This window comes from Rousettus aegyptiacus, unplaced genomic scaffold (genome assembly GCF_014176215.1).
Source record: "Rousettus aegyptiacus isolate mRouAeg1 unplaced genomic scaffold, mRouAeg1.p scaffold_m13_p_10, whole genome shotgun sequence".
In the NCBI taxonomy this organism is placed as follows: Eukaryota; Metazoa; Chordata; class Mammalia; order Chiroptera; family Pteropodidae; genus Rousettus; species Rousettus aegyptiacus.
The window spans coordinates 70163896-70185787 of NW_023416285.1; the positions used below are offsets into that span (position 1 = coordinate 70163896).

A 21892-nucleotide genomic window follows, 5' to 3' on the forward strand; every position below is an offset into this window, starting at 1 on the left:
CCATGTTTCCTACCTTTTAAAACTGGTTCGAATGGCTCTTATACACTTCTATGTTGGTACTAATATTTCATTCTTGCTTCAACAAATATTCTTCTTCTAACCAATGAAATTTTCTTACAGACAAATTAAAAAACCTCTGTACTCCCCTATTGCCACCTTTAATTCGGAGTCAAGAATTGTAATCTCTGTGTCCTATCATTACAACAGACTGCTTTATTTTTCTCCAAGAGTATTAGAGATTTTGAGGAAATGATGCTTTAGGTGATTGGACCTGATATCTATGAATTTAAAAGTCACTTTAATAAGAATAAGAAAACTAAATTGTGAAATTGTAAGAATATACTAATAATCTTTATAACATAGTGAATTCTCTATAGTATCATAAACTCTCATTTAGGATTGCCACTCAGAAAAATTTAATAGCAGACATGGTTTTCACAAATACTAATTTCCTGTTCTGTGCTATTATCATTTATTCAGAGTCCATGTCAAAATTAAAAATGTCTTTTGTCTACAGTGAGTTGTCTTTTTCTGCACTTTACCATTTTATCAGCCTTTGAGTGTCATGCTAATAAGACATGACACTGTACAGGGGACCCATTTTGGGTTTTATAGTCTAAGAAAGATTTATCATTTTGAGCAGACACTCTACTCTACTCTTCTCACATTTGTGGTTCTTTCCTTTAGGAGAACTACGGAGAAATCAAAACATATGACAGGACAAAAGACTCAAAATGTGAGTTATCTGTAACAATTTAGACACAAATGAAAAAAAAAAAAGAATTCATGAAACTGTAGATAGGGTTGTAAAAACAATTCATAATGCACTTTTTAGGAAATTATGAGTTTATGAGACATGGAACATAGCATAGAAAGTTCTATCAATCAAAAAAGTAAAGGATAGAAAATACTTGAAAAAACTATAATAGAAATTATTTTTAATAGACCAAACCTCTACATTCACCAGCCCAAAGTTTAAGAAGTTATATAAACAAAAGAGACCTATTATGTTGTAGAGAAACTACAAAATAAACAAGGAACAACAAAAAACAAAGAGGGATAAAGGAAGGAAATAAAAGGAGGATTACATGACACATTGTTCTTTTTTTTAATCCTTTCAAAATATAAAAAACAAAGAATATTCCTAGCTTGAGGCCATACAAGAATAGGTCACAGAATGGGCTGTAGTTTTCTATCTAGCCTGTTCTAAAAGGACCTAGAGATTAAAGATGAACTAAATGACAACACACTTCTCTACAACTACAAAGCAAATCTGTTGACATTGTAGACATATTTTTAAAAACTTACAGTCCATCTAGAAATATATCCTCAACAGAAAAAAATTTTTTGGCATAAGAACAAACTTTAAAAAATAATAAGCAAAAGCAGAATATTTACTATCAACAGATCCTCAAAAATATTCTATAAAAATAAATATTTTAAGAAAATCACTTTAGCAGAAAAGTTCAAAAGTATGGAATAGTTAACCTCTACTATATATATATATATATATATATATATATATATATATATATATATATATTTCAAATATAATAATGATAGTGTCTAAATTGTGGAATTACAAAAAATTAAAAATAAACAGAAGTCAAACTGGCTAAAATTAACGTATAAGAGAGAGGGTGGTGGTCAGAGTTAAAATATTCTAGTTACTTGTTTTGTTCAAGAGGGCGACCAAAATGTTAATTAAACTTAGACTTGAAAACTGAAGATATTAAGTATTCATGGTACATTTTTTATATGCACTAAAAGAATAAAAACAGAGTTTATAAATCTCAAATTAGTTGAAGGAAAGTATGAAACCAGAATAAAAGTATAACTAAAATTTTCAGCCAACACAAAAGAAGAAAAGTAAGAATGGTTGAAAAAGACAATATGACAAAATACATAATAGAAAATAAGATGTTAGTAATCCAAATATAAATGGTATAAAATTGCCAGATAAAATTCATAAATTTTCAGATGATATTAAAAAGTCAAAATCCAACTAAACACTATTTACAAGTCATATCTAAAACATACATAAATGGAAATTTTGAAAATAGTGGAAAAATACATACCAGTTAAAATCTAATCAAAAGAAAGCTGTAGGACTCTGAGCTGACCCAGGGCAAGGCAGTGTCGCCTGGGCGGCGCTGCGAAGACTTCCATCCAGTACAGCACCTCCCTCCCTGGGCGTCCAGTCGCCTCATTGGCCTTTCGAGTCTGATATTGTGGGTTGAGGTGAGAGCAGGCTCGGGAAGGATGATCACCGCTGAGGAGCTGCGTTCACGATCAAGATGATAGAGGTACTGATACCAACTGATTCTCTATACCAGCTGAATGTCCTATTGGAACAAAAGTAGAAATGTCAGCCAAAGGTCCGCGGCTTGAGGCTAATTGGATCTGCACGTGAAAACTGGCTCAGGATGACTGCAAGACTAAGGGACTTTGAAGTAAAAGATCTTAGTTTAACTCAGTTCTTTGCCTTCGACACCGAGACATTTTCTTAAGCTGTGAATTTACTGGACAGATTTGTGTCCAAAATGAAGGTACAGCCCAAGCACTTTGGGTGTGTTGGACTGAGCTGCTTCTACTTGGCTGTAAAATCAAGAGAAGAGGAAAGGAATGTCCCACTGGCGATTGACTTGATCCTAATAAGCCAATATAGGTTCACAGTTTCAGACTTGATGAGAATGGAAAAGATTGTATTGGAGAAGGTGTATTGGAAAGTCAAAGCTACTACTGCCTTTCAATTTTTGCAACTTTATTATTCACTCATTCAAGAAAACTTGCCATTTGAAATGAAGAATAGCCTTAATTTTGAAAGACTAGAAGCTCAACTTAAGGCATGCCACTGCAGGATCATATTTTCTAAAGCAAAACCTTCTGTATTGGCATTGTCTATCATTGCATTGAAGATCTAAGCATAGAAATGTATAGAATTAACAGAAAGAGAAGGATGTCTTCAGAAACATTCCAAGATAAATGGCAGAGATTTGACCTTCTGGCAAGAGCTCATATCCAAGTGTTTAACTGAATATTCATTAAACAAGTGTTCCAAACCAAATGTTCAGAAGTTGAAATAGATTGTTCCTGGGCATACTGCATGGCAACTGAAGCATAGTTACTATAGAATAACCCACCTTCCAACAATTCCTGAAATGGTCCCTTAACTGGATTATTACAACAAACTCCTCTGAAGCCTTTCTCCACAGTCCTGAGCTATGGATTACATATTATCATGGATTTAAGCTGTGAAGCCTCAAAACATCACAACTAGATTAGCACCGATGTACTCAGATTTGGGAAAACTGCCCAATTAATATTATGCTGTAATGGAAGTATGCTTAAATTTGAGTTCACTTATGAGGTATACAAACAAAGCCAAGAGTATAAATGTGAAATGCTAATGACAAGTCTGGGAAGGTAAACTGTGAATCTTCATTTTTAATGCTGACCCAACTGTCTATATCAGGTCAATATATTTAGGTGGTATTAAAAATGGTAACCTACTTGGTATAAACTTTAATTTTAAATTATGAGGTTTAATTTTAAGTTATGAGGTTTACATCAAAACCAACATTTCACAAATGCACTTTTAAGGGATAACAAGGGTCATTAGTGTAGGCAGTGGAAATGGTTTCTTAGCACCTGTAATGCAAGGAATAGATAATTCAGAGATGTGGACTTTATCTGGGAAATACACTTAAATTTTTTCATAGAAAGCAGGTGATGTTTGTATCTATGATAAAAACATTTTTATACAAATTCTGCTTCAATCTAGTTCCACCAAAAAATTTGATTTTATTGTATTAGTAACTCAAAATAAATTAACACCACTCTGAAAACTTGGTAATTTAATACTCCAGAAGTTTTTACTAAGGAGTGTTTTTATAAAACTACTATTGCTTCTAATTTAGAATTTTGTTTAAAATGAAAAGACTATATTTTCTCTAATTGTCCCTAATGTGCCAACAGAAAGTCTTAAGTAAATAAGCGTCTTCTTAATCATGAGGTTGCTGAGGTAGTGTTCAGGATTTTCTATTAAGTCAGTGAATTAAAGAGCTAAACAGTATTAAAAGTGTTGTAAATGGTTACTCAGTGCAATCTGTAGCCTGAGTCCATCCAGGATGGTTGACCCAATTTTAACATCATGTTATAGGTAAATGTGCACTGGAAACTAAACCAAAGAACCACAATGTATCTTACACTTTTGTAAACCGTATTTTGTAGATAACTTTTCAGTTTTCCCAAAAGGCTGATATATTTTGTTTACATTGGTGTTAATTTTGAGTTGTTGGAGGTACCCATACCAACTACCATTATGTTTTGGTACTGAGGGCTATACATTTCCATAAAGTTACTGGAAAAAAAAAAAAGCTGTGGATTTATAAAAGTAAACATTTTATTTTTAAATTATTATGGATTCACATGCAACTGTAAAAATAGTACAGAAGAGTCCTATGTCCCCTTCAATCTGTTTCTCCCAATGATATTTTATAGTTCAATATCACAACTAGGAAGTTAACATTGATACAATCCATTGACCTTATTCAGATTTCACTGGTTTTACATGCGCTTATTTTTGTCTGTACTTATTTCTATGCAATTTTACCATGTGTGTTGATTTGTATAACTGACAGCACAATCAAGATATACAACTGTTTCCTCACCACAAATATTTCCCACACTATCTTTTGATAGCCATACCCTAACCCCATCCCTAACCTCTGACAACCACAAGTCTGTTCCCTGTCTCTATAATTTCGTCATTTTAAGAATGTTATATCAATGGAATGACAAATGAATTCTTAAGACAACAAATCTATTAGGTATAAACAGCAACATTATAAAATTATGAAAATGTAAATTTACTAGGAAGATATGAATATTGAAAAACTGTAATAAAATAGAACAAAAATAGAATAACTGATGAATAATATAAGATATATAAATAACATGGGGAATTTTGCATCTCACTAACATAATGGGAGTTTTATTGCCTCTTTTCATTATATATATAAATCAGATAAGAATAATTAATAAAGAAAATATGAGAAAATAATGTGTCATTACCTTACAAAGTTGAATTGTTTCTCTTCATGATAGACTCTACCTAATTTGTGCATGTGTGTACCAGGATACATTTGTCATAATATTCACCAAAGCACTGTTCAGGATAGCAAAAAACTAGAAACTGCCCTAGTGTCCACTGATGGAAGAATTGATATTTTCACACAATGGTATAGTATACAGCTGTGAACATGAATGAACTAAATATAGCAAATCACAACAACATGGATAAATCTTAGAAATATAATGTTGAATTGAAAAAGACTTATAAAGTATGACAGCATTGTCAAGAAAGGTTAAATATAAGAAAGCCCAAACCAAATATATGTATGCGTATGTTCGTATATTTGTATGTTCTAAAATTATTTTTAAAAACAAGTTAATAAAAAATTAAGGATAATAGCTCTCTTTAGATATCAAAGAGAAGCCACAATTTCTTTCAAGGCTGCTGGTCAAGATTTACTTTTTAAGTTTGGTGGTGTAATTACATTTGTCTGCTATGTCATGTTTCATCATATAACACACACTGTTACATGTGTTTGCATGTATAAAATAGCATATAATAAATTTTTTCAAGCAAATAAAATGAGCCTAATAATATACCCTTATTGTAATGACATTTTAAAGATATTTTAAGGATATACAGAGCTAATGAAAGGAGAAATCTCTTTGTCAAATATAATATTGTTTATAAACATTAGGCAAAATTATGATGAGCAAATTTCTGCCTCTGGATGACTGGTGAGTTTCATCTTTGCTATAGTTCCATCTTGCCTCCCTGCATGATTTTTGCTATTACTTCTATTGATGAACAATGGCTTTCTGCCCACCTCCAGAGAGCGAGCTTTCCTACTTTTGTTTTATAACTTGGAGTGGAAACTCTGCTACGAACTGCACTGCTTACTTTCTGGCTGCAGACCCCATCCTCCAAGCACATCTTTTAAAAAGAAAGCACGGTTCCCTTCCTTCCTGGCTTCCTATCAGAGATAGTGTCTTGTCTCATCTCTAGATTCCTACAAGAAATTGATTTAACCCATTCTTCCAGCATTTGTTTATCAAATTTAACTGAAATCTTGTAGTGTTTTTTTTTAGTAAAATTTTTCCTATGTGGTTTTGAAACAATGGGAAAAGTATTCTTTGAGACAGACAATAATAAGAAAATAGTAAAAGAACCGCTCATTTTTAATAGTAAAGTGCTTTATAATTTCCTAGTGTGTGTGTGTCTCTCTCTCTCTCTCTCTCTCTCTCTCTCTCTCTCTCTCTCTCTCTCTCTCTCACACACACACACACACACACACACACACACTCTCTCTCTCTCTCTCTCTCTCTCTCTCTCTCTCTCTCTCTCTCTCTCATTTGATAACATTTCTCTTTTGGTTTTATAAAAACATTTTCCAGTTTATCGTTTTGCTTCCAAAACAAAATTACTATGACCAATATATAAGATAAAGAAAAATGTTTTAGTATATTTTTCATTGCCACAGATATACCCAGTGAATTAGACAATTGAGAAGGCTTTTTACTGTGATCATCTGACTTTCTGAAATTCCTTCTTTTTTATTTTAGTTGTGATGAGAACAGATAACATCAGTCTACCCTTGTAACAAAATTTTAAGTGTACTGTATAGATTGCTAACTATAATCACAGTGTTGTAGAGCGGAACTGTAGAACTTATTCATCTGACGTAACTGAAACTATACCCACTGAACAGCAAAACCCCATTCCCAAAATTCTAAAAGTATTCAGATTCACTGAAACTGAGGGCACTAGACAGGGGGAAACACTTTTAGGGAAAGAATTGTGAAGCAAAGGTAAGACATAACTGCTATCTGATTAACTGTTGTGATATTTACACAATGCCAAAAATATATATGTCGACATTCAAATAGATCTCAACGATTTTAGGTAGGTTAATTTGCCTTCTGGTCTCTGTTTTAACTCTGCTTTTTTTATTATACCATTCCTCCATTCTAGAACTAACAGCAGCTTTCACCACTTAACGGTTAGTTTGCTAGAACTTCATGGGTTCCTTCGGTCTTTGTAGTGTAGCTCTTCAGTAGCCATCCAACTTTATATGTCATTACTCAATCTGCTAGATTCTTCAATGTGCCTCTACTCACACATATATTTTTTGTTTTGTTCCTTTTCTTTCACAATCATACATTTTTATTTTATATATGATGAAATACTATTTTTTTAAAGTATGTAAAATAAAATGTTTACTGACTTGCAGAGTGAACTCAGATATGAAAATCATATTTGAAACTGATATTCCCCAGTGGATATCTTGCCTTTGAACAAGAATTCTGAATTTCATATTCTTTAGTTAAGTTCTCTGGCCTATCACATCTCTTTTTCTCTGTTTCTCGTTGCAAAAGAAGCCATTTTAAAGCAAGCCCTGCTGTGTATGCATAATAAAAACCCTTTAGGAAAAAAAAAAAACATTTTAACAAATCATTAAATTTATTGCTTGCGAGGGCGATAAAAATCCAAGATTCCAGAAAAAAAATCTATTTTTATTTGTTTTGTTTTAATTTTTTTTTATTAGGATACTTAAACAAAGTACAAACCATTTAGAAAATAAATTCTCAAATGAAATGCACATCAAGGAAATTGAATGCCTCCAAAGAAACAAACAAATAAAATCCTTCCCACATTGCCTAGAGATATAGATGGACCTGCAACTGATTTGTAATTCTCTCTGTCTTGACATCAGTTTTCAAGTCAGAGCTGACAAGCACTGTAGTAATAAACATATCCTCCCTAGTCTTATTTTTAATTTCTAATACAACGATGTAGCCTTTACTCACTAGTTACAGTATTTATAAGGGGGTAGGAAGATTCCAATTGAGTTTTATGAGGATAAATGAATGAAGGGCAGGGCAATATATAAGTGAGAGTTGAGAGGCACAGGGCTTTAATAACTTCAGCTCAATTATCCCACTCCTTAACAAGATCTCTCTCTCTCTTTTTTTTTTAGGCTGAAAAATTTGCATACATCGTACTTTTGGAGTAACATCAAACTTATTTAGGTTTCTTTTGCAGTTTTCAATACTTTGCAATTCCATCTTGTGACCTGATATGATGACTCTAATTAGGTAATGCTTTGTTTCATGAAACTAGTGATGAGAGGTGGAGGTACAAATTTGAAGGCTGCTTATTAAGATGCATTCTGATGGTTGTATAGTTCTCTGTAGGTCCCCGTGGCCATGCTCCCAGCTAATTACTTCATGGTGCTGGAATACACAGGGGCAAACTTGAGAGATGATACCAATTGGTATTGACTTAGTAAAACTATTGTAAAAATAATTACTAATAGTGCCTTTGGTTCAACGCTAAATGCAATTACTGTATTACAATTATGGTAATGATCAGAAACTCTGTTTTCATAGAGAAAAAATTAATAATACAGAGATTATTGCTGGGATAATTGAGAAATTTTCTAAGAAAGCTATGTGGAACCTCTTCTTAAAGGCTATGCTCACCTTTTATCCTCAAAGAGTAAAACTCTGTAATGGATGTAGGATTTCTTAGCCTATCTCAGTTTCCGGGGATTTCTTCAATACTTGTCTCTTGAGCTCCACGAGAAGTTCTAATGTCATTAAATAGGTCAAGTGTGGTCATCTCAGCTTCATCTCTGTTTACTCCGCCTGTGTTTATACTGCTAGAAACTCAGCAGCAACCTAATGAAACTACCTAATGAACTACTCAGGCAAAGTAATTTCATCTTTCAGCATTATGCTAGGCTTCCTGTAGGGAATGTGGTGTTTTCGTCTACAAAGGAGTTTTTAATATATTATGCTTATTGCTTATGTAGCAGTCGATATAGGTGACGTGTGCTGGCAGGTTTTAACCCCTCTACAGAATTAAGGAGATACATGTTTGTTTAAAAACATTAACTTGACAGATTGACACATGCATTTGATGAGAAAACATTGTGTATTACAATAAGATAGAATGGAGGAGAAGGATGTGTGAGGACTTTCAATTAGGATCGGAATCAGGAGGATCAAAGTGGAGGTGGTTTATGACAAAAAAATAGGGTGGTCAAGGTCAAACTCACTGAGATGACATTGATTAAATACATGAAGGATACTGTGTAACATGATGTACCATTCACATCACACTTTACCACTTGCGTTGCATTTAAAGATTTAATATTATTTAGTTAAAAATATTTATTGAGTACTTATTGAATGCAAGACAAAACACCTTGTGGAAGACACATTTTAATCTTTATTTTACATAAAAGGAATCCAACGTATGGAGAGTTCAAGTAACTCATTCAAGATTACACAACTGGAAAGTGACAACACAAGTATTAGAATTAAGCCTTATTGCTGTCTCCCAGTATCAGGTTTCTCAACTGATACTTGAGCACAAATATACTATATCACAAAGCTGTTATAAAGCACAGCTGTTAGAAAAGTAGCTGACAGAGTAAGAGTTCATTTTGAGTGATTATTATTTTAATCTTCTAACTTCTAAAATAATAATGCAAGCCTACTATGTAACAAATGCTTACTTGCATAGCATATCTCATGTAACATTAAAACTCTTCATAGATGGGAAGATTCTGATTACAGGAGGATGTTTAAGTAACCTCCTTAAGGTCACCTCCGGCCAAGAGTGACTAAGCCTGAGCTTGAACACAAACCTATCTGTCTTCAAAGCCTGGGGTTGTGACAACTATTCCAGACACAATTCTTCTCAATTAGAGAGGTTCCAATCTAATTGGGAATGAACAGAGACTAATGTGAGTTTAGGTTAGTAGATCTGGAAGAGGCTTTTGGTCGCCAGAGCAGAGTCAGCAGCTGAGACTAAGGACCACCTTACTGCAGTGCTTAGGTCACTGGATAGATAGCTCTCCTTCCCTTTCAGCAATCCACACAAGGCTCTAGACAGAGGCAGCAATAACCTGTTTATTTAATATGGGATGGTTTCATCTTGATTGCTGACAGCCATGGGCTTTGTGGCTGGAGACTGTTTTAAGTCAAGGGAATAGATAGTAGGTCTTTCCAATAAGAAACACTGGGTCCTAAATCCCCATATCCTTATGCTGGGATGGTTTCAAAATCTGGAGCTTAAAAGAATCACTTGTAATGATATTTCCCATTGAAACAGTAATCAATCAGGGTCTAAGTTGGTAGTATTCCTTCTTAGAGGTTATTCTGCCAATCTCTGGCAGAGCTGAGACCTATCTCCCCGGCATTTCTTTTAATCAGCAAGTAATGCAAACATACTCACTGCAAATTTTAAGATTAAACTATTTAAGGAAAGTCTCCTTCACTGCTCCTAATACCAGAGTCTTCTCTCTAGAAAAACTAGCATATTAGATTTGTGTGCTTTCTTTCAGCTTTTACCATCTTTTATTTGTTACCTGATGACTTCCAGGGAAGATACATTTTTCTTTGCTTCTATATGCCATGAACTGCACAGGGGACAAACCCCCATGAGGGATATGGGAGTGGGGGCAGGAGGGAGTCTGTAATTGTTTACTTCTGCCTGTGCCAAGGTAGGTTTATTTCTGGAGTTCAGTGATAACAAAATTGTTTGTTCCTCACACCTAATCCTGTTTTCCAACAGTTTTATCACTACTGTGACATTTTGATTCCATCAGGCTCCTTGGTTTATCTCTCAACTGGGTCACAATACATTATATTTATTGAGTCATTTCTCCATCACTAGTCTTTAATTTTGTGTTGGTACCTTTTATTCTATAGAAATTTTACACTTTTATAAATCAAATTTATCATGCTCTACCTTTATTGATTCTAAGTTTTATGAGTTGTATTTACTGACATAAAATTGTTTTAAAAAAACTTAGTATTTTCTTCAAGTTTATTAATAGTTTTATTATTTATATTTAGCTCACTAATCCACAATTTATTTTTATATGTAATGTGAGATATAAACATAATTTTTTTTCCTAATGAATAGCTAATTACCTCAACACAGTTAATTGGACAGTGCATTGATTCCCCAATGAATTGGAATACCAAATTTCTGTAGGTACGTGGTCTGGTTTTAGCACTTTCCATTCCATTTCATTGGCATAATTTTCCACATTGTTGCAATCATGATAAAATTTTAAAGTGTAATTTGACATCTAATAAGGCAAATACCTCATATTCTTTGTATGTCTTAAAATATTGTAGGTTATTCTTATATATGTTCTTTTATAAATCATTTTAATATCAGTTTGACAAATTACATAAAATATTTTATTGAAATTTGTATTAGTCTTGCATTGCATTTATGTGATTATTTGGGGCTAATTACATTTTCACAATGTTATTCTAACAGGGAACATATTGTGTTCATTTACTCAGTTTCTCTGGGTTCCTCGATAAAGTCCAATATTCCCAAAGTTTTTTCATATACCTCTTATTGAACTTACCTACAGTTAATTTGAAATTTGCTTTGCTGCACTGTGATCTATTTTCCATATTTTTTTTTAACTTAGGATTGTTTATATAAAAGAAAGTGGTTGATTCATCCTCCTTATGAAATTCTGTTAAAAGAGTTTTTCAGTTCTTCTAGATCATATCATATCATCTGAAATAATTATTTTTGTCCCTTTCCAATATTTCTACTTATTTTGTATTACTTCTTATTTTATTGACTATATCCTTCAGTATAAAACATAACAGCAATGATAATAGCAAGTGTGTTGTGCTTAATTTTGACTTTAATTGAAATACTTTTAATATTATCAAGTTAATAAATTATTTTTCTTCCAATTTCTACTTTGCAATAAAAAATTGAATCAAGTATGGGTATTATAATCTAATTAATGTTTCTCTATATCTAATATATATATATATATATATTTTTTTTACCTCAAAATGTAATGTATTATATGTTTTATGGTGATGAACTATCTTTACTTTTTAAAATAAATATTACTTAGTTTCGATACATTATTCTTTTGGTACATTGTTGGATTAAAGTTGTATAAGTTTTATATAGGATTCTTACATCTAGGTTTAGAAAACAGACTCATAATATTCTTTCCTGTATGTATTTTTTCTCTGGATTCAAGATCGGGGTTATTGATGCTTAAATAATTATTTAGGAATTTCTCTTTCTTTTACTTTCTGTTCTTTGGATCAGTTTGTATAACATAGATCTTATTTCTGTAAGATCTGTTTTGTTTAACTATAAAGCTATTTCCAATGCTTCCTTTTTAGGACTAGATCTTAAAATTATTTCCTTTAAAAGTTTTTATTTATATACATCTTTTTGTGGTTTCTATTTCTTAGTAAACTAAAATTGGCAATTTAATATTTTTAAAGTATTCATTTGAAATTTATTGATTACATTTATTTTACACTGTTGTATCTCAATTATCTCCTTTTACCAACTTAATGTCTTCTGATTTCTATTTATCAGATATACCACAAGATTGTCTTTTTTTGAACAGCCAGCCTTTAATTTTATTTCCTATAGATTTTTGTTTTCTTCTTTATTTTCTGACTTTATTCTATATTAAACTCATTTATTTTGAGTTATTTTGCTGTATTCCAGTAACTTGAGTGCTCAGTTCATTTGTTTTTATTCTTTTTAATTTTTCTACTAAATATACTTAAAGCTACATTACTTTTTTCTCTGAATATCAATTCAGATAAGTCTAACATATTTTGGTATGTTTTTAAAAGAACTGCTTAAAGCCTTTTGTTGATATGACTTGCATGGAGCAGTGTCAAATGAAAAGATGAGATTCCTTTTTCAAAAAAGAAGGAAGGGCCACTAAACATACTAAAATATAAAGCTTACCCTTTCCTCTGTGATCTCTCACTAAATTTGCCACAGTATTTTTTATTTGCTAATTAATACTGTTATAAGCAAAGAAAATTTTAATTTTAAATTATTAGCATGAACCTTACTATTTATATTGTGCAATGCCAGTTTTAAACTGTAAGAGCATTAAAACTGGTATGTGGAATAACCAAAATTACACTATTGGTATTTTGCCCGTACACACAAACCAGAAGAGCAAAAACATTTCAGAAAGCTAACAATGTTTTAATTCTCCTTTTTCACATACACACATTTACCAACACTCTCTACCTTTCCTTATACTGAGGAATAAAGGTCTGAAAGAAAAAAAAAACTGGATTTCACTATCTTTCCCTTTCTTTCTGTATTATTATTATTTTTAACATGATGAGTAAGAAAGGAGATTATGAGATTCCTTGGTCATTCTTCTGTTTTTAATTTAGTTTATATTTTTTATTTAATTTTATTTAATGTATTGGGATGACATTTGTTAATAAAATTATATTGGTTTCAAATTATCTGTATATTGCAAAGTCAAATCTTTTCCTGTCAGTGTATATTTGATCCCTTTTACACTTTACTACTTCCCTCCAACTCCCTTTCCCTCTGGTAACAGCTATACTGCTTGTTTGTGTCTGTGAGTTTTTGTTCATTAGTTTGTTGCTTTCAGTTTTATTTCCCACATATGAGTGAAATCATATGGTTCTTGACTTTTTCTGTTTGAGTTATTTTGCCTAGCATAATATTCTCAAGATCTATCCATGTTGTTGCAAATGGCAGTATATATATATGTGTGTATATATATATGTATAATCGCATTTTTTTTTTTTATCTACTGAAGGACATTTTGGTTGTTCCCATGTCTTGGCCCCCAAGAATAATGCTTCAATGAACCTAGGGGTACATATATCATTGGTCATTTTTCTTGCTTAGATGCCATTGCTTTCCTTCTGCATTCAAGCAAGTTCTGGTTGGAAAAGAGAGCATGGCTTCCGGGGGCTGTCAGCAACCACTGCCCACCTTCCTGCTGCCTTACTCAGTGTTCATGTAAGATACTTATACTTTGATTCTCACTGAACTCAATTATTAGATGTCTAAGAGCTATATACAAGAATGACAAAAGACTGATACCTTCATGCTTATCTCCTCTGCTTACATATGTGCTCCATTGTTCTATTAGACTTCACTCAAAAAACACAAGTTCAAAGGATAAATTATTGTTTTAAGACAGTAACAGCAAAACATTATACTAAATCTGAGGTCTGATTGTGGGACCCTGTGCACCTGCACAGATTGTAAGCTTATGAAATCTGCCCTGTCTTTAACCAACAAGCTAGTTAGAAGATTGTTTGAAAATACTCAGAATTTGTTTTAATTAAGCTATTTTTTTTTCTGTCATTCAGGGGTTTTACCTCATATTAGTCATCCATTAATAAATATCCTCCTTATATTTCAACTTACTATTTTTTTGAGGGTTTTCTTCTTTTTTGGTATTTGATAATTTATAGTATATTGTATTTTATTGTTCACCTATTTTTTCATTGTTTTGCTTCTAATTTTTCTTATATGCCTTGTATTTTTATTCTTCTCATAGTTAGTTTAAAAGTTTCAATACATGCTCCCCATATTTTCCAACAATATAGAGATAATCATTCTCTATATTTTTCTCAACAAGACAGTATCCTTAGTGTGCTTTGCCTATCATAATTATTTGGTTCTTGGTTCCAGAATGCTAATATGACCATATTTATATTATCCCTTACTGATTTTTGTCAACATTTTTTAAAACACATTTGTCGTCTTTCTTGAATTCAGGGGCCAAGTTTATTTTCTGAGAATAGACAAATATATCTTCAAAAGCATACCTGAATTTCCACTTGGATACATAAAATGGTCTCAGTTTAATAGGTTCACCACAAATGAACTCATGGGTTTTTCTCATAAACCTAGTTTTCTTCCAATATCTACTTTCACAATATGGTAGAACCTCCCAAATTATAAGGAAGACCAGAAACCTAAGTGTCATCACTGATACCTCTAGCTCCCTTACAATTCTCTTATTTATAGCTAGTTCATCACTAGGTCTCATTTATTTTTACATTCTAAAATTCTCTAATGTTGTTTACTTCTCTTCATCATCACCATCACAAACACCACTACCACAACCACCATAACCACCACCAGCAACATTTTACTTTAATGTGTCCTCATCTCTCACCTAGAAACAAAAAAGACTGCTGATTGTTGCTGTCCCATCTGCCTACATGTAGTCCCCTCTCAAGATAGTCCTCCCTGGCTTAAATTGTTTTGAAAACTCCTTTTGTTCATTGAGCAAATGCTATCTGTTTTTATGATGCCGTGTAATAACTTGAATTGTCTGGCACTCTGCCACTTCTGTGGTTCCGGTTCATCCATTTTCCACCAATGCCGCCTTATTAAGTTCTTACAGCTTTTCACACTTCCATGAGAATGAGACCTTGCTCATGCTCTTACCTCTCAATCCTCCTCCCCTAGTCATCTAGTACCTCCTATAATTTTTTTTATTTTAATTTTTTTGTTTTTACTTTCATAATCCCTTGCTGAAAGAAGCTCTTCCTTTACATTTCGGAAAATGTAAATTTTTTAAATATGCTGTTATGATATCAGTAAACAACTCTTATTGCAATTATAATTCTACATTACTTTGTGTGACTTTAAAATTAATATCCATTTTCGTCATTAGATAAATGAAACATCATACATCCCACCTATTTCTCCCATTGTCTAGCAAGATGTCTTCTATGTATTGGCTCTCAATAAATATTTACTAAATGTATGAATCTATGAATGAGTGGGTTGATTCTTATTGTTGCTGCAGTACAACCTTAATAAATTCTTTCATAAGGACCTATGAATGATAAAATATTTGGATATCTCCACAAATAACTCCTACATTTGAATGCTAAGATAATTGGAGCTAATTCTCAAAGTTCAAACTATTTTTTTCTAGAACCTCCCAAGGTTTTGACTCATAGTCTTCTAGAAATCAGAGAGGTTGGGGAACTTTTCAAGCTCGAATTTTTTCTTAATCTATTGTCTGTAGGATGCTGTACTTTCCTCTGGAATTTTTAAGATTCTGTCTTTATCTTTGAAATTCTGGAAACTCATTGAGATGCATTTAAGTATGGCTTTTTTAAAAATTTAATTTAAATTTTTTTACATTGTCTGAAACTCAGTAGCACTTTCAATCTGAAAGGTATGCCTAGTATAATCTATAAACATTTTTCTTCTATAATTTCTTTTGTTATTATTGCCACTAATTTCACTCTAATCTTTCTTTTTAGTAACTACTACTAGTTAGATATGAACATGCTGGATTGATTCTCACTTCATACTTCATCTACATATTACTTTGCTGCTAATTCTAAGAAATTTTCATTACATTTTATTCCAGATTATTAATTTGATTTTTTGCTGTGTTCTTCTATGTGTTCCTCTTATCATTTATTTTACTTTTAAAATATTTAGTTTCCAAAATTTTTTTTTTTAGTTGTCAATTCTTTAAAGATTCAATATCCTCTTATTTCTCTCTGAGAATTCTAAATGGACTTTAAAAATTCTCTTCTATCCTTTGTATTATCTCTAGCTGTTTCTAGCAAAAATCTTTTTGTTGTTTATTCAAGTCCCTGTGGTTAATACTCTTGTTTATGTGTCATGTCTGTTTGTTGTTGTTGTTGTTGTTTGTTGCTGTCTGTTTATATTAGTGAATGAATGCCTAGGTTGTTTAGGTAGATGGCATGTATTAAATCCAGCAGATTTTCAGATCTCTTTCTCTAATAGGGTACTTTAGAACCTGGGCTCTGCTTCACTGGGCAGAGTGGGTAATATACTTGACTACATGACCTTATTTTAGAATGCATTGATATTAACTGGTATATGGACAGAGGCCATCCCAATTACATACATACAGTGCTCACCTTTCACCTGCATTCAAATCAAGGTGAGCTTTTTGTTTGTCTTTCCTTTGGCTGACTAGATTACCTCCCCCCGCCCCACCTATAGCAAAAATCTGGAATTACTTTAAAGCCTTATTTCTTCATCTCCCAATAGGAATTATCCTCTAAAAGGCATTTGATTATTTTTAAAGAACATTTGTTTTAACCTTGGGGTGAGTGCTTCTGCTGCCTTCTGCTTAGTGAAATGGACCAGTCCAGTTATGTAAGTAAAACCCAGGTCTTCAGAAAAAATGACCCAAGATTCCTTCTATTTCTATTAGTAGTTTACTCTGCTTTGACTTCTACTGAATTATTTGTTTGTTTGTTTGTTTGTTTTTTAGTTTTTTCCTGCAAGTGTATGAAGTTAATATTTACTCTTCTTTAGACTGATCTCATCTGCTTTTTGTCACCCAGAATTTTCTCAATATCTGTTCTATTCATGACAGTTCTCTTGTTTTCTCACACTGACAAGGATTTAATTCATTTTTTCTCTCTCTGTCTTCACTGTCCCCTGCCCTTAGGTTTTAAAAGGTTTTTTAAGAGATTGATAAATACAAAAAAAAATGGCCTGACCTCTTGATTCAATCTCCTCCCATTTCTTCTCCTGTCTCTCAGGACTGGACTGTATTACACTAGAATAGGACATGTTCTGTAGTCATGGTGCCATATTCTCAGGTGATTTTCTATAAATATATAGTACTAATAAAAGTAATATTAATTTAAATCATTTTCCTTATAATTGCTTGGAGTTCTCTGTAATGTATTGTGTAAAAGGTAACGTTTTAAATAAAATTTATATTACCAAAAATCAAATTATAAAACAACTTGTTTCTTATTGATAAAGTAGTTAAAAGTAGAATAATTTGGACACATAATATTGAAGATTTTGATTATAAAGTTATATGTATATTTTGGTTACAAACAAAAAATTATAAAAATTGATAGAATACACCAATAAAAATAAACCCAAACATTAACCATTCTCATTTCCTCTTCGATCTATAAAATCAGAATCTCCTCAGTCTTCTATATAATTTTTAGTCTTGACCTTGCAGTTTTGCTGGCAAAATAGTTCACAGCTCACTAAAGGTAAATGGAACTGTCAGCAAAGGAGTTGTGAGTCTTTAACCAATGGCTAAACGTGTATTCCTTATTTTTTTCTCTAATGCCAATATACAGGCACAATTGTATTAAAATCAATTATAATGTAAATTATAATGCCACATTAGTTAGTGATTTTTATATATAGTCTTGGTATTTGAGTAATACTAGTTCTAGTTTAGTTCCTTGTTATGGAAATTTTACCCTAAAAGACATGCATGTATTTAAATTTTTCATTTCAATTGTGCATAATCTGTTTAAGTTTTGCAAAGTGATCTAAGAGTGATCTATCCTGATTACTTTCGCTGAACTACATAAAGTCAAAGCAGACTATTTGTTTCTGTGAATCCTGTATTCTTGGCATTCGTGGAGAATTATTCAATATTCATTATATTGGGAACTTCTCTAATACTAATGTTTTATAAATTAAACAATTTTTTATCTTCAAGCTTTTAATGAGTAATCATTAACATATCTTGTAATTAAAGATGATTTTTCAACTGTATTCTTAGTGAAAATTCTTCCTTTATATAACCATTTTGACTGATCCATGTTAAAGGTGTTACCTGCATATCTTTTTATCTTGTCATGGTTTCATTAACACCACATCACATTTTTTAAAAATTTTAATCTGTAAGGCTTTAATGTCAGAGAGGGAGATTGATGTTACCACTGCTATTGAAATATTAGATTTAGATTAAAGTGCACTATAAAGTGATATGAAAAGTTCAAGGCATCTCAACCCTGACAGAATATATTCATTATTTAATTAGGTTCTGAAAGCTCTTAGCAAAAATTTCTGGCCTTATATCACAACCTTTCCTAATCAAGAGGTGCACATCCCTGAAAGGGTCAGTCTTAAAGATACCTTATTATAAAAATATATTATTTTAGAAATTATAGTACCTAACAAGTCACAAGTCCTAAGATAATTCTCTCATGCTCTTTGTTTCTTCTCTCCTATAATTCTGTCATCTATAATTATTTTCACTCTGTAAGTTTTATAATAAGATTTACATCTTAAATATATAATTTTTCTTTATATAATTTTCCTTTAAATTCTCGACCTGTGCTTATCCAATAAATGTAAAAGAGTTTTTTTAATTGGTCTAAAGTCACAAAAATATACATTTTAAAGGGTATTTGTTTTGAAATGAGAAAATCTTAAGTTTGATAAATCAAGATTGTCTGATTAAAGTACTTTGATTCCAATACAAGGAACTGAGAAAGTACAGTCCATATTTTAATATGCTTACCTTTTTTAAATACATTTTTTAAAAAATAGCTACACATGATATAAAATAATTCTCTATTGAAAAAGATCTAAAGAAATTCTAATACTCGGGTACAATTAAGCACTTTTATCCCAAAGTTTTTACAGATATGCATCTCATTTTAATCTTTATCATGAAGTAATTATAGCCTTAATTTAAGATTTTAGGGAAGCTGGTTTAAACACCATTTTCAGGATTTTTGAGGCAGTGTATCTCAGAGCTGAACTCAGCATAAATTCTGAAGTCTGACAGATCTACTTCTGAATCCTGTCTCTGCCACTTCCAAACATGACCTGTCAAGTTACATAACATCTCCAAGGCTCAGTTTCCTCATCTGTAACATAGGTATAATAGGCACTTAACTTTATAAAGTTATTTTGAGATATAAATGAGATGCTATGTGCAATGCACTTAACATGGTGCCTGGGCTACAGTATTCAATAAAATTCATTATTACAATACCATTCAATAAAGTTCAGTATTACAACCTTAGAGTCACTTGGTAAAATATAAACTAAGTAAAACTGTCCTGATTGCATCATTAAGTTTGTTTCTCCAAGTTCATTATCTCTGTTAACTAGGCTACACAGCAAAAGCATACACACAGTGTCATGCTGCTATGGGATGGTATGAAACACTTATTTGACTACAAAATATCTTGATTTCTATATCTAACCACACCTCCATAATAAAGAATATGTAGTATATGTATGTGTGTGTATCTTTGTGTTTACATTGCACCCCTATCTACTTTTTGAAACAGATCTTTTTTACCCAGGACATAGAAATATATTAAGTTCTAGGACAATAATAATGCCTTCTCCACCTTGGTCACTGGTTCTAAGGCAAGGATGGAGGCACATGGCCCTAGGATTTCTAAAATTGTATATATTACTATTATAATGCTCACAAATACACACTGATCATATTATTTTCTGCCTAACTCATTCTAAATCTCCCCAGCTTTTCTGATCAGTAAGATAAAACGTGCATAAAAGTTTAAGTTTATGCATTAAGCACCAAGTGTTAGAGTTCTCTAATGACAAATACAACCAACGCATCACTTAACTTGCTTTTGGAAGAGAAGGTTCATTTATATTTCAAGGTTCACTCTCATTTAATAAAGTATCTAAACAGGTTTATGAAAAGGATTTTTGTGATGAGATCAATATTTTATCTGGTCTTACCATTTGCATAAGTGGAGAATTGAAGTCAATAAGTGTGGTATTTTGGCTAATATATCTTTCATTTGGCTTGAATAGAGGATGGGAGTTATGGAAAATGAATTTTGGAGTTTAAACTGCAACTATGCCATGGAATGTTTTGTTTATGGGGCTAAGAGATTCAGATAACTTTCCGAAAGCCATTGACATTCTCTGGGAATAGGTAGTATAATAAGAGTTATGTTTCAGTGATATGTATCTTGGATCTAAGTGTGGATAGTAGAAGGCGGAGATTAGAACTAAAAAGATATGTAGAAGGTCATTGCAATAGAGTCAGTAAGAGTTACTGAGGACCATAACTGTGAGAGTAAAGATCGAAAATAAGGGACATGACTGAGACATTATCAAAGTACACTTGATATGATTAAAATGTCTGTTTGAATGATGGAGGAAGCAATAGAATTGGAATAAAGAAGATAATGCTAAGATTTCAAACCTGGTTGACCAAAAAGATTGTGGTACTTTTATAAAAATAGAAAACATATAAGGAAGAACTGGTTTATAGAGAAAAGAATAGTGTGGTAATTTTTTTGGCACATGGTATTTTAATTTTAGATGTTCAGGAGGAAGTAAGATAATAGGGTTTGGAACTTTAAAGAATAATCAGGTGCTAGACATCTGTGTGAAATCAGTTATGGAAAAAAGAATTCTATAATTATATATAGTGTATGTATGTGGAAGGGTTAGGGGTGTGTGTGTGTGTGTGTGTGTGTGTGTGTGTGTAGAGAGAGAGAGAAAAGAATATATTGTGGGAACAGATGTGACATTAGGGGACTATCAATCTCATTATACAAATAATGGTTGATCTATGCAATTGGGGAAAATTTTGAGTAGATATGATACCTGTTTTCCAGAATCTTAAAGGCTATTGATTGGAAGAGAAAAAGGATTACAGTCTGGAGTGACTGCAAGAAATTATATTTTAATAGAGAAACAAAGATGCTATAATTTAAATCCAATATTATCTAGTTATTAAGTATAATATTGTGTTCACTTACATAAGATGCTATAACTCATCATCTACAAATGGCCATTAAAATAAATACATTATTATTAGTTTCCAGTTTTGTTGCTAAAACAACAAAAATGTATTCGCTGTAGTTCCAGAGGCCTAAAGTCCAAAACACTTTCACTGGCTGTAATAATTATGTCAGCAGGACCACACAGCGTCCAGAGGTTCTAGAGGAAAATCTGTTGCTTGCCTCTTCCAGCTTCTGGTAGCTAAAAACATCCTTGATTTGTAGCCACATCACTTCAATGTTTGAATCTGTGGTCACATTGCCACCTCCTCCTCCTCCTCCTCTATGTGTATCAAATCTTCTTCCAATTCCATTTTGTAGGAACACTTTTGGTTGATTCAGAGGCCAACTGGGAAATTCAGAATAATTTCACCATCTCAAAATCTTTAATCACATCTGCAAAGACTTTGTCATGTAAGGTGACATTTATAGGTTCCAGGGATTA

At 32.1% G+C, this 21892-nt stretch overlaps 1 protein-coding gene and 1 pseudogene across 1 annotated transcript in view; both read left to right on the forward strand.

The window, feature by feature from the left end:
• The window catches only part of KCTD8 (potassium channel tetramerization domain containing 8), a 209984-nt gene that overhangs the window by 170753 nt on the left and 17339 nt on the right, over nucleotides 1–21892 (forward strand). The window lies entirely within an intron of this gene.
• LOC107497260 lies at nucleotides 1559–6240 on the forward strand (annotated as a pseudogene).